The 13,136-nt window shown below is 30.2% G+C and overlaps 1 pseudogene; it reads right to left on the reverse strand.

Annotated features, from left to right (window-relative positions):
- Positions 1-12,536: 12,536 nt before the first annotated feature.
- Positions 12,537-13,136, reverse strand: part of LOC116114222 — a 46,037-nt pseudogene continuing 45,437 nt past the window's right edge.

Below are 13,136 nucleotides of genomic sequence, written 5' to 3' on the forward strand. Positions count from 1 at the left end.
ATTTAGTAAGAAAGCTACCAAAACTTTGTTCACTAAATGTCCATCTTCTATTTGGTGATTAATTTTGTTTTTATCTCTTTAATTATTGTGGTTAATCTCAATTATTGATTGATCACGACATTTTAATCACTATCCAATGCATCTTCCTGATTCATTTGTCTTGTTTTTATCCAGTAACTTGCTTCTACTCACCAATTACAACTTACAACTAGAGTTTAAACAATAGAAAATGAATGGATTAAGCGTTACTACATCTACGGGAAGAGAAATTCATTATAGTTTCATAAACCGATATACAAGAGTACACAATACCATAACTGGTAATAATTAACAAAACAGAAACAATCTACAATCCTAGTTTTTAAGACACTCAACTCATAGTGTTTTAATAACCCTTACATCAAATACCTTGGGTGCGTTTGGCTCCCTATTTTTATCCATATTCCCAATCCTATTCTCCAAATATGTTTGGCACACTATTCCAGAAATATTACCCTATTTTTAATTACTTTTTTTAGACCCCATAAGGTTATTAATTTCACTAATGCCCCCTGAATTTTTTTTTAAAAAATTAACAAAACCCCCCATCAACCCAACTTGTCAGATTCCGGCAACCACCGTCGGTGAAGCCGAAATCTATACAACGCCTAAATTCCGCCATAAATGGCCGAATTACACCTATCTGGCCGTCAGCGACGGCCAAGAAATGGCCGTCGTTTTGGCCTTTCCGGCCGTCGACGGCCAATACAAGCCTTAGATCTGGCCTTTTCCAGCCAGATCCGTGGTGGATCTGGCCGGAAAGGGCCATAATGATGCGTTACGGCACAGATCCGATCGGTCTGTGCCGTAACGAAATTTTTCGCCAGATTCCACCGTTGGCAGCCGGAATCTGACACTGCGGTGGTGGGGTGTTTTTTGTCATTTTATATAGTAGGGTCTTTAATTAAATTAGTAAACCTAAGGGCTTTTTCATAAATTTTTCAAATTTACCTCGTAATACTCCCCTATCCAACAATCCAATACATCTTCAAAATCCTATCCAAATACTACACCAAACGCACCCCTTGTATTCTTATATTACTCATAACTTTAAATTGATTCTCATCTCAATTTTATAAGTAGGATTGAACATTATATTTCTAGTAGGATTCATATTTCAATTCGACTCTTATAATTATATTATTATTTACAATTATATTATTTATTAATATTTTTTAAAGGTATACATTTCACATGGAATAATATGAAAGCGAGTGGTAATATCCCAAACGTTTAAGTTAATATGATGGAGTTAAAGGCCAGGCAAGAGCTAGCTAACAAGTAGTTGGTAAGGCACAAAGTCTTCTATAAAAAATAATAAATAATATTGTGGAGATGAAGAAGAAAGATTTCAATGATTTTGACAATTATGTACTTAGATATGAGTTGTATAAATCTGCATCTCATATAAATGTTTATTATATATAAATTTTTAGAAAAGATAAAGTGTTACTTTACATAAAATCAAAATAATGTTAGGCTAATAATAATTTGTATTACAACTGTTTCTTAGTGTGTAATTAACTATAGTTGGTGCACCTAATTAATGGGAGGTTGGGACTTTTATAATTTAAGGTAATGTTTTACTCTATATAGTTTAATTTGCAATATCATATCTTATTATTGCCCTTTTTCATCAAACATACTCTTCATATATTGTTCTATTTTTATTATTATTATTATAATATTTTAGATGTAAAGCTTAAGTAGCACAACCTTTCTTGGAAAATAAAATAAAATTATGGCTAACTTATAAAGGAATTAATGTTGGATTTATTATTATTATTGTTCGTTGCTTTATTATATTATATCTATCTCCACAAATTGTTGGTTCAGTGACAGTTCACTTATTCTCCTTTCTTTTGAAATCAAGCTTTCCATATATAAAATTAAATTATACTTATTCGTTTTTTTTTTTTTTTTTTTTGTTGTTATTAAATTATATAATTTTATAATTATTCGTTGTAGTTTTGAAATCAAGCTTCCATAAACTTGGGCCGCATTTTTTGGGCTTCTGGAAATGCCCATGGGCTAATTGTAGGCCCGTTAATCCGAGAGCCTTAAAAAATATACCTGAGTAATGCACGAAGCATTTTACCTTACCATGTCATATGTCATTCCAAAGCTATTTATGTGTTATGAATTACAAAAATTAATTTAATTAATTAAATACTTTGTGGAATATTACTCTTCACTTTTTATGTTGCCTATAAAATCTAGAAGATCTCAAAGTTTGTTGAAAACTTTAGCATAAGTAACCAAGCTTTAAAATCTTCAGTAAATCTCTTGGACCTCATTTAGATCGAGGGATTCTAAATAAATTATTTCCTTAAATCATAGATTTGGTAAAATCCTTCATTTGGTTTAAAAACCAAAAAAAAAAAAAAGTTGAAATCCATGTTTTGAAAATCCACCACCCTCCAGAATCCTCTCATTTTTGGGGGTTTTAAAACCCACCTGGTGGTGGGATTTTGTCAAATCTATCAGATTTAATAAATGGAGGATTTTGTTAATATTTTAATTTTCCATACTATCCTTGTTAAGAATTTAATATTTCAGTAATTACCTTTTACTAATTAAAGAATATTATTCTTTCTCTCTTTTTTGAGCTCTTCTCTTTTACATCATCAACATCTTTATTATTAAATGAAAGTTGGAATTTTTGTTGAGTTTGTATATTGAGGGTAAAGTTGGAAATTATTTATCAATTTTGGACTGTATTTCTAACCAACGTGGGTACATGAAAATTTGAATCACAATCCATTAATTTTATTTTTAAACCAAACAATAAAATTTTATCAAATACATGGATTTTGAATTAGGATGTACAAAATTCATGGATTTTAAAATCTCTCAATCCAAACGAGCCTTTAAATTTGAACCGATTTATACTGACTAGATTTTGGTGAATTAACAACTCATGAATCACTAGAAAGTTGTCAATTACCAAAACAAAATCCACTATTACTACCTATTATTAGATTATACTTGAAATTTTTTAATGATTTAAATCTATCTGGCCTTTCCATTTCCACCTTAAAAAAATGTTGGAATTAGCTACCACTTCAACAATAAGAGTTCGCTTATAGGGGTGATGCTCACGGGTCTTGCTACCCAGTGAGCGAGCAAAGGTACGAGGCAACGCCTTGGAATCGTAAGCGATTTGGGTTACTGTCGTGATAGCCGCGTAGGATCTAAAAAAAAAGAACTCTTAATAGGGTTTAACTTAAGAATATAAATCCTAAGTTTTAAGTTTCTCTTCATAACCTAGTAAGTATATAAACATATTATTCTTGTACTGATTGATATAAAAATCATAACAAATACATTTATTGTAACGAGAGCGGTGAAAAAATATTGAAAGAATATTAACTCTGTTGAATGTAGCCCGATTTTGGATAAACTAAGATAAATCAACGCGTGTTTCTTTTTCTTTTACTATTTCGTTATTCGTACGTTCAATAGTATTATCTTGCTTTTGATTTTATTATTTTTGTCTACATTAAACTCACACATTTGACTAATCGGGGACATTGAACATATACATCTGGCCACTAGAAAGTCAAAAGTTGGCCGCGAAGATTAAATAAATTAATCAAGCTGGTTCGGTGCTAAACAATATTTAATTTTTATTCATGGCCTAAAATTAAACTATAATTCCTCCAAATTTTGCCGATATTCTCTACACAATTTGAATGTGAATGTTTTAAAGAATTATGAAATAAATCACTTCATAATCACCAGATTAAGAACCAAAACAAAAACATTATTGAAAAATATTAAGTAATGAACATATTAAAACAACGAACAAACCTAGCTAGCTGAATATATTTGCAAAGAACTATGACTAAGATATTATAATTAATCTTCTTAATATTCTGGTATTCCTTGATGAACTCAAACACCGAAGGCGAGATAGATTGTTCATACTTGGCGAAGTGTATCAGAAAATCTATACATTGGCCTCGCGCGCAGAAGAAATCAGTTGAATTCGGAGTGAAAGAGGAATATCAGCCAGAAATGGATTTCTCGGAGCATTCATAACGGGCGAACCACTTACAGATGATGAATCAACACGCTTTTCTGTTTCATTATGACCAAGATTAGGGTTCTTATATTATTATCAGCAGCTTCTTTTTGCTCTTGATCATCATCGCGGCGACCGAGCTTGAAGTCCGGTGAGTTTTTGCACCAAAGCCATGAAATCCCTAGCCTGCGTATGTAACCTTTGGCGAATGCATGTATATAATAACCGGCTGCCGCCGCTTGTTATTAACATTATGACTATCCCGGGTAAGAGGCGGTTAAAGACGATGAGGTTGAAGAAGAATATAACGATGATACAATGATTTCTGATGGCGTAGACTCTTTATTGATCTTCAGTGGAGATGGACGATGGCCATTGATGAACTCTTTGTTGCCACTTCTTGAACGCTCGTAATGATGATCGTGATCTTCGTGGAACTTTGTAGGGCTCATGGTGGTGGTGGTGTTGGTGATTGAATTCAATTTGTTCAGGATTTAGAGGGATTAAAGAGAAGTTTTGGTTGAAAATGGAGATGAAATGAAAATTATATAGGAGGTTAGTTTTGAAAGACGGAGCCAGCGATTGACCGGACAATTTAACCCAGTGGACGAATTGACGAATTGTATGCATTTTGGTGTTTGAAAAATGCTCTGCCAGCCCTATCTTCTATGATATAGGGTAACTTCATTTACCTCCCTGAGGTTTCACAAAAGTCGTTTTCACCCAAATGTTTATGAATTGTAAGAATATCTCCTCCCAGCATTAGGTACATACGTTTGATAATGATCATGCATGTTAAAGAGGATCAATGTCGTTTTGCTCTTCTGTTATCAAACGTTTTCGTTCAAAACCAACTCGTTAGCTTATTAGGTTTAAAATATAAAATCTGGATCCTACGCTATTTTAATGTGTAACTTGAATCGATTCATTAATCCGTTTTATTTTCCTTTATAATTCAATCAAATAATGAAATAAAGCGTGATGTAATTCACAAAGAATTAGACAGTGAAGTTTAATGGTTACAACATATGAATAATACCCAATCATTAGAGTAATTTCCTATTAATTATCATATTTTTAGATACTATGATAAAAATCTAAAAAAACCTCAATTAATATAAAATGATGTTTAGATCAGCACAAAACCCCCCAGAGCCATGTTAAACTCTTTATAATGTATTGATCGTTAGTGTTTGATCGATAAATTAAATCTAACAATTGTTTTTAATCAAAGGGATTCATATCGTGTAATAATAGTGATTTAAAATTTTGCCAAACTTACTTCAATGCTGTCAATTAGCCATGCCAAGACAATCATGGATATTAATGTACTTTCATATGGTTATTAACAACCTTGAGGGATTTATTCTTCTTACAATTTTAAAACCTGTGGGGTGTGAAAATTCCTCAAACCTCAGGGGATTTCATGAATTTCCCTTCATTTCTCCGCTGTTTTCTTGGGCGTTTCTGGCGGCTATTTTAAATATTTTATTTCACTAGTTTGTCTTCATCCTTATTCTAATTAACTTTAATTAATTACTATAATTAAAGACGTTGAACTTGGCTGTTAATTAATTTGTTAAAACAATTTGCTCACTTGCGTATAGATGTTGAGTTGTTTAATTAGATTAATTTAATTTGATAATGTTTAGTAAAATTGATTATTATAAATAAGTAAAATTTCAATCTATCTATCTCAACATATTGAATTTGTTGAATTGATCATACCTTACCAATGTCAAAAGAACTATACAGAAAAACCCGTCATATCTTTAATTTAGCTCACGACTATTTGGGATTCTACGGATGGATGAGTTGATTATACCCTTGATTACTAATTATTTATTTTATTATTATATTGCTTGTCGTTGAGTTGGCAATTACATTTATTAATTGCAGTAAATTTAAAAATAAAAAGATTGGATTATCCATTTTAAAAGAAAAACATTGACTGAAATAATGTGAACGGGGCTGTATTTTTTGGGTCAATTTACGGCTCTAAAAAGTGTAAATTTGTACCATATAAGACCTAACTCTATTGATAACTAATACATATATCTGCATAATTTTATAATGAAACAACAACTCGATTCTTGTTCCTATCCTGTACGTGTTTACAGATCCAGCCTCTCAACCAGGCTGGTATTCTACCTTCTTTATGTATTATTGCTAAATTAAATTCCAAATTATTTGTTCATATTAACAATACATTGTCAATTAATGTTTTTTTATTTTTATTATTTATTAACTTAATTACTTCTCTCATGAATAAATATGTATCTTTGCAAAGGTGAAGTCAAAAGCCGAGTTTAACTTTGTTTAATACTTGATCAAAAAAAAGACACAACACCAACTTCTTAATTGAAGTCTAATTAAGATTAAGAGAGCTTGGCAGCTAGTGCTAGTCTTAATCAGGGTCCAATATGCCTGCATAAACCTTAATTAATCAAAATAATTGCAATTAATAAAGATGGCTGCTGTGAGAAGAACTAAGAAAGTTACATTTTGAGGTTGTTTATTGAACATTTTTATTTTAGTAACTTTGAAATTATTGGTTTTAACTTTTAATAATCAGTTATCAATTTATATTATATTATTGGGTTACAATGCATGATTTCTTTGTTCTTCAAACATATAACGTAAGCTAGAGAAATAATTTGACTAGACCAAGATATATAATCTTGAATTGGAAAAATATTATTCAAATATTCAACAAATAAGAATTAGAGATTACTTTTAAATTTGTCAAAAGCAACTTAATTATTTTTATATGTTGGTTCTTTATATTGACTTTGACATTTAATAACAAATGCTCCCTTCCTTACGGGCAAAGTGACGGTCGAATCAATTAAGAAAAAAAAACATTGAAAATTCGATAGCAGTCCCCTCCTGCTACCGTGCAAATGTTTGACATTTAATCTAGCTTCATCTGCAATTCTCACCTCACCTCATCTCAAAGCAAGAGGGATAAAAATTGGACTAAGAGATATGTTAATCCATAAATCCATAATCAGAGATTTACATGGTAGAACCACGTATAATATGTGCGTAATCCGATAAATATCAAAGAACAAGAAAAACTTTTTAAAGTAGTTCGCTACTTATAAGCAAAACTTACGTTCGATTTATGTTGTTATCTAAAAGTAAGCGATTTGTCTTTACTAAAGTTTCTAATGAGTTCTCTATTACTTATCTTTATCATTTATAATTCTCAAAAACAAATTAATTTGACTATATACTATTAATTATAAAGTTGAGTTGGAGATAAACTCAAATTCATAAATAAGAAGACGTGTCCGATCATAAAGCTTGAATCGCAGGATTGGATATCTTCATACTAAAGAAGGATATATCCGCTATGAAGAGGGGAACCAAGTGGTGATTTTGAGCCATGGCAAAGTTACTATGAATTAATGGATCCACCACAATTGATGGGCCCATGAAGTTTTGGGGTAAGAAGAAATCTCATATTAACACTCATATTTCCGTCATGCAATTATAGGCCAATTCTTCATGATTACTGTTTTTCTTTCTGTCCCCTTCTAATGAATTTTTCCAGTATCCCCAAACGATCTAAAATTGTATTCTATTAGTATAATTTTCTCTTCCTTGTGAAGGGTTATATCTCATGATTTTTCTGCTATATCACGAAAGACTTACACTACTACTAGGATTAAAGTCATGGATCGATGTTAAACACAGTATTTTCTTAAGCAAATGCATGAGACATGACCTAACTAAGCAACAACATCATTCCAAGAAACTTGGATTAGATAATTTTATAACTAATTAATTAATTAACCAAGTATGTGTGGTCAAACAGGGTCAACATATATATATAGCAAAAAGTGATTAATTAAGAAACAAAACTTGCATGCAATTCTGAGACCCACATTGTTTGTCATTGTGCTTGTAAATCAATGGCCACATTTATATTCACAGCGTCTATGAAACTTGGAACCATAATTTTATACTTTTCTTACGGCTGGCTCTTTTATATAGGTATGGCGCAAAGCTTCACCGCACGCGCACTGACTCATCACTGATGTCCATTCCCAGTTGCCATGGCTCCTTCTTCCAAGCTCCTGCTTCAAATCCATCATATATTTAACATTTCTTCATCAATAATATTCAATCAAACCTTTCTATTCCAACCTTAAATCCCAACAGTTATATAGAATTATTATTATTATTTTTTTTTGTAACAAATATATTGAAGTTTATTGATTGTATCTGTGTTCGTTAGACAGGATTAATTTCTTCCGTTTGTATCAAATAATAAGTAAGTATATAGGTTTTAGATTAGAATTATAATGTGCAATGATTCAAAGGCTGAGGAACTCGCAGATCGATGGTTTTGTCTTTCATGCTTTTAATTCCTTGGATCTCCCGTTTAACATATATATATATATGTGTATAGCTAAACTTTCCATCATTCCCTTTCTGTAGTTGATTATATATATTTGTTGTAACTGTTGATCGATTTTTTTAATTCTTTATTCATTCTTCAAGCGACATCCTCGAAGGCATGCAGCAGTTGCTTCAGTAAAACCAGCTCGTGCCAATAATGGGGCCCTGTGTTCATATATGTTTGTATATAATAAGCTCAGCATGACTTAGATTTACCATGGTATTCTACAACATTAGATTCATCATTTTCGAAACATTTTTAGTGAAAAGGAAGTCAGAAAGGAAAACCCATTTCTTCATTCTAATAGATTGACTCAGAAATAGAAACAAATAACAATAGAGATTATATATAATCATGAGATCAAAAGTTGTTTGTTATATACTTTTAACTTTCCATGTATATATTGATTAATCATGATTGTATTGCAATTTGGATGAAGTATGTTTATATATATTTGCAAAGATGATGAGGATATTCTTATTGCTAAACAATTTCGTCGGTATTGTTTTTGGAGTCAATAACATTAAAAGACAAAGTTTACAGTTTTGTTTTAGTATTAAACGACGCGAATAAACCGTTTATTACAACTCTTAACTAAAATAAACATTTTAAAAACAATGTATAATTATATATACGTGTATATATAATTGATCTCTTGTGACCCCAAATTTTTATATATTTTTTGAAAGGTCGTGATCAAACTATTCATCTTTGCAACTAAATGAAGCAAAGAAGCATGAAGAGACAAAGAGCAGTACTGTTTTTTAATTTGTATGGTGGTTTAATGGTGTTTGAGTTGGCGGTTTTGTCAATGAATATGCAAACACAAGTGTGTGGGTAATCATATACAATTAGCCATTTAATTAAAACTTTACTAAATTTCAATAACTTGTTGATCAGTACATGCACATCCATCTGCTCTCCGAATAGTCGTATATATTTTATTTTCTTTTAAGTTCAATGCTTTCCCGAGCGCATTGCACATGCACCAACACCAACCAACCAATTTCTGCACTAACTCTATAGATATTGTCTTCCATTTTAAGCTTCAGGGATTGCAGGTTGTTCATTATTTAACCTATAAACCCTAAATATAATCAAGTTCGTATATGTTATATATGGAATTTCTCTTTGGTTTTGAGCCCCACAACCACAATCTTATTAATGTTAGAGTTGTCGACTATTTCAAGATTAACGGGCCGGCCACGTAGATACATTCGAGAGTCCTACTGGGTTTAAGCTTAAGAATAAGAATCTTTATAATACTAGATTTTAGTATTTTTCTCTTATATTGAGTGATAACAAACAATAGGACAAATTCATTCATTGTAAACGAGAAAAGTGAGACAGTATTGAAATAATATTAACTTTGGTAGACGTAACCTACTAATTGGGTGAACTAGGGTAAATCACATATACCACTTTTTTTTTTTACTGTTTGTGTTTGTGTGTTTTCTGTTATTTTGGTTTCGCATATCTCTATTTTGTTCAATTAAACAGTGATTAGTTCTTGATAATGAGAATTAAATAAATAAGATAAGTACTTGGAACTGAAATGAAAAAACTGACAGCCACATTAAGTTAGTTAGGTTAAAAGAGAAATTAATATATAATTAATCTTCTGTGACCTAACCGGCCAGTCATAATTCTATAATTAGCACTTCTCTAGACTTGAATAGGATTCAACATTTTCTGAAAAAAAAATTAAAAAAAGGTTCTTTCCCACCATTAAAACTGAATTTTTAATGAATTTTTTTACAGTTCCAAAAGGTAGCTTCCTTTCTTTGTCATTTAATTCCCGATCATCATCAATTCCGTTCAGTCTCATCAAAATTATGAGCTGGATGAAACAGATGTGTTATGTATAGGGAAAGGATCTAACCTGTGATTGGAAACTCAAGTAGCCTAGCTTTCCTTCTTCAACAAAGTGGTCTATCATTTACCAGAAATCGAAGCTATGCAAAATACAAGACTTCGAATATGATGGAAACCAACTCCAAAAAATCTATTAATTATTGGCCCTGGTTGGCTGGTTCTATATATATATTTTTTCCAACTTTTATATTAAGGCAAAAGTTTTTATAATTTGAATCGATTATTGTATATAGATAAAACCAGATCGTCAGGCTTACGGTTTACTTGTTTTATGTTTACTAAATATTATAGGGTTTGATGGGGATTCTAGTTTTGAAAACTAATTTATAAACCAATTTTGTAGATTTAAAAATAAAAATAAAAAAAATCAGGTGATGAATAGAATCAGATTTGAACCTGGGAAAGATTTGGTTAAAAAAAATCTATAACAAGTTTAATTATATGATAATGGAAAAATAATCTATATGCTTATGAATATTCTGAATCACATGGGTATGAGTGTAGGGAGAGTTGAATTACGACAAATTAAATTAAATAAGTAATTATTGATTGATTAATGAAGAACAGTATATGGATTTAATAATTAATAAATTGTAGAAAATGATAGATTGGATCCTAGTGTTTTGATTAGGCTTGTATCTATCAAATAAAATCCAAAGAATGATCCTAAACACGCTTAATCAGAATTTATTAACACTAATCATGTTTTATTTTTTAAGTTCTTGCCTTCTACGTGCAAGCCTTATATAATTAAGAACCCATTACCTTGCTATTTGCTAGCTACTCCATTAATAAATTTATTATCAAATTCTTATATGGTGACTAATTGTTGGTTTCGAATACGTTAAAAACTTCATAAGAACATTCGTACCGAAGAATATCGATTATAGAATTGAGACGAAAAAATATATCTGAATGTCCCGACATTATAAAATGATTGATAATAAAATGATTGACATCATTCAATTATAGAGCTGGAAGTTAGCAAATATCATTCTCAAAAATCTAATTTCATGGTACAAAATCAGAAACCCTTGTCTCTGTCCTCTATTTAGTATGAAAATTTCTGAAACTTAGGATTTGGACCACAATCTTGTTTTCCTACATTCTGGGTGTATTAATCTTGAGATTTGTATAATTTAATGGTGGTTTGAAATCAGTTTATGTCTCTGGTTAATACAAGGTATGGAAGGAGACAAAATCTAAGCATTATTTTGTTTGAGATTAGATTTGAAGAAGAATAAATGACAAAACTCATTCAACATATTTGTTATACTTTTATTAACATTATAAATTAAATTTTGCTGGCCCAGACAAAGATTCTAAACAGTTGTTTTGTTAATATTTAAAGGCTGGACAGAATTAATTAATTATATATTTAATAAAAATTAAATTAAATACAAAAAAAAAATAAGAGGAAAAAAAAAGTCCTTTTTTGAAACCTTAAACCCCTTTTATTTGCCTTGAGAAACGTGTAAGCTACAAACCAGAAAACAAAAAAAAGGCCAAACAACCAAAAAGCACTTTTTTGTATCATTTGGTAAATTATACTTGTGTTTTAATTAATTAATTAAAAAATATTATATTTATAATTTAATCTCATAAACTTTTTTTCACAATTTCAATGTGATAATTAACAATTAGTTTCTAATAAAACTTTTTATCTGATTAATTACGAACTACCACATCAAAATTGTGAAAAAAAATTTATGGGTCAATCTTTATTATAATTAATTAATTAAATGTTTTCCCGTTTCATTTACTCTCTGCTCATAATAAAACACGCTCTATTTGTGAACTTAAAAGACTCACTACTTTTCAAAAAGAAAAATAATAATAATAAAGACTCTTTCACTTTCTCATCCATTTTGTTATATAAAAACATTAAAAAAAGAAAAAAAAACACTATCATTTCCCTGTTTGGTGATTAAAGTGTTTGAGTTAATTTATGCATATCTTAATTAATTCTTCAAACCCTAAAATTAATGACCACATAAACCTTCCAGCGACTACCTATTAGTAATTACATTTGCTTTTGCTTTCACAAAATGTTTTATTTTTCCCTTTTTGAACTCTCACAATTCTGATCGCCTCTTCGAAATTGATCCTTTAAAAAAAAAAAAAAAAAAAACCCTAAATCTATAGAAAATATGATCAAAAGAGATCGAGAATTTCGAGCCCAAAATTTATAAATAAAAAAAAAAGTTTGAAAAAGCTGAAAAACCTACTCCTCCAAGAAGCGCTTCACGATCTTCACGCTTGGTTCCAAAACCTGTTTCTCCCAAACACTTCTCCAGTCTTCTCCCTTATTTTTACACGTCATCAAGAATTGCAGTAAATTTAAAATAAAAAAAGATTGGATTATCCATTTTAAAAGAAAAACATTGACTGAAATAATGTGAACGGGGCTATTTTTTGGGTCAATTTACGGCTCTAAAAAGTGTAAATTTGTACCATATAAGACCTAACTCTATTGATAAACTAATACATATATTGCATAATTATATATAGAAACAACAACTCGATTCTTGTTCCATCTGGCTGTTACTGTGTACGATCCAGCTCTCAACCAAGGCTGGTATTCTACCTTTTTTATGTATTATTTGACTAAATAAATTCCAAATTATTTGTCATATTAACAAATACATTGTCAATTAATGTGTTTTTATTATTTATTATTAATTACTTAATTACTTCAAATGCAATAATATATGTATCTTTGCAAAGGTGAAAGTCAAAATGCGAGTTTAACTTTAGTTATAACTTGATCAAGAAAAAAGACAC

This window comes from Pistacia vera, unplaced genomic scaffold (assembly GCF_008641045.1).
Source record: "Pistacia vera cultivar Batoury unplaced genomic scaffold, PisVer_v2 Contig704, whole genome shotgun sequence".
Classification (NCBI taxonomy): domain Eukaryota; kingdom Viridiplantae; phylum Streptophyta; class Magnoliopsida; order Sapindales; family Anacardiaceae; genus Pistacia; species Pistacia vera.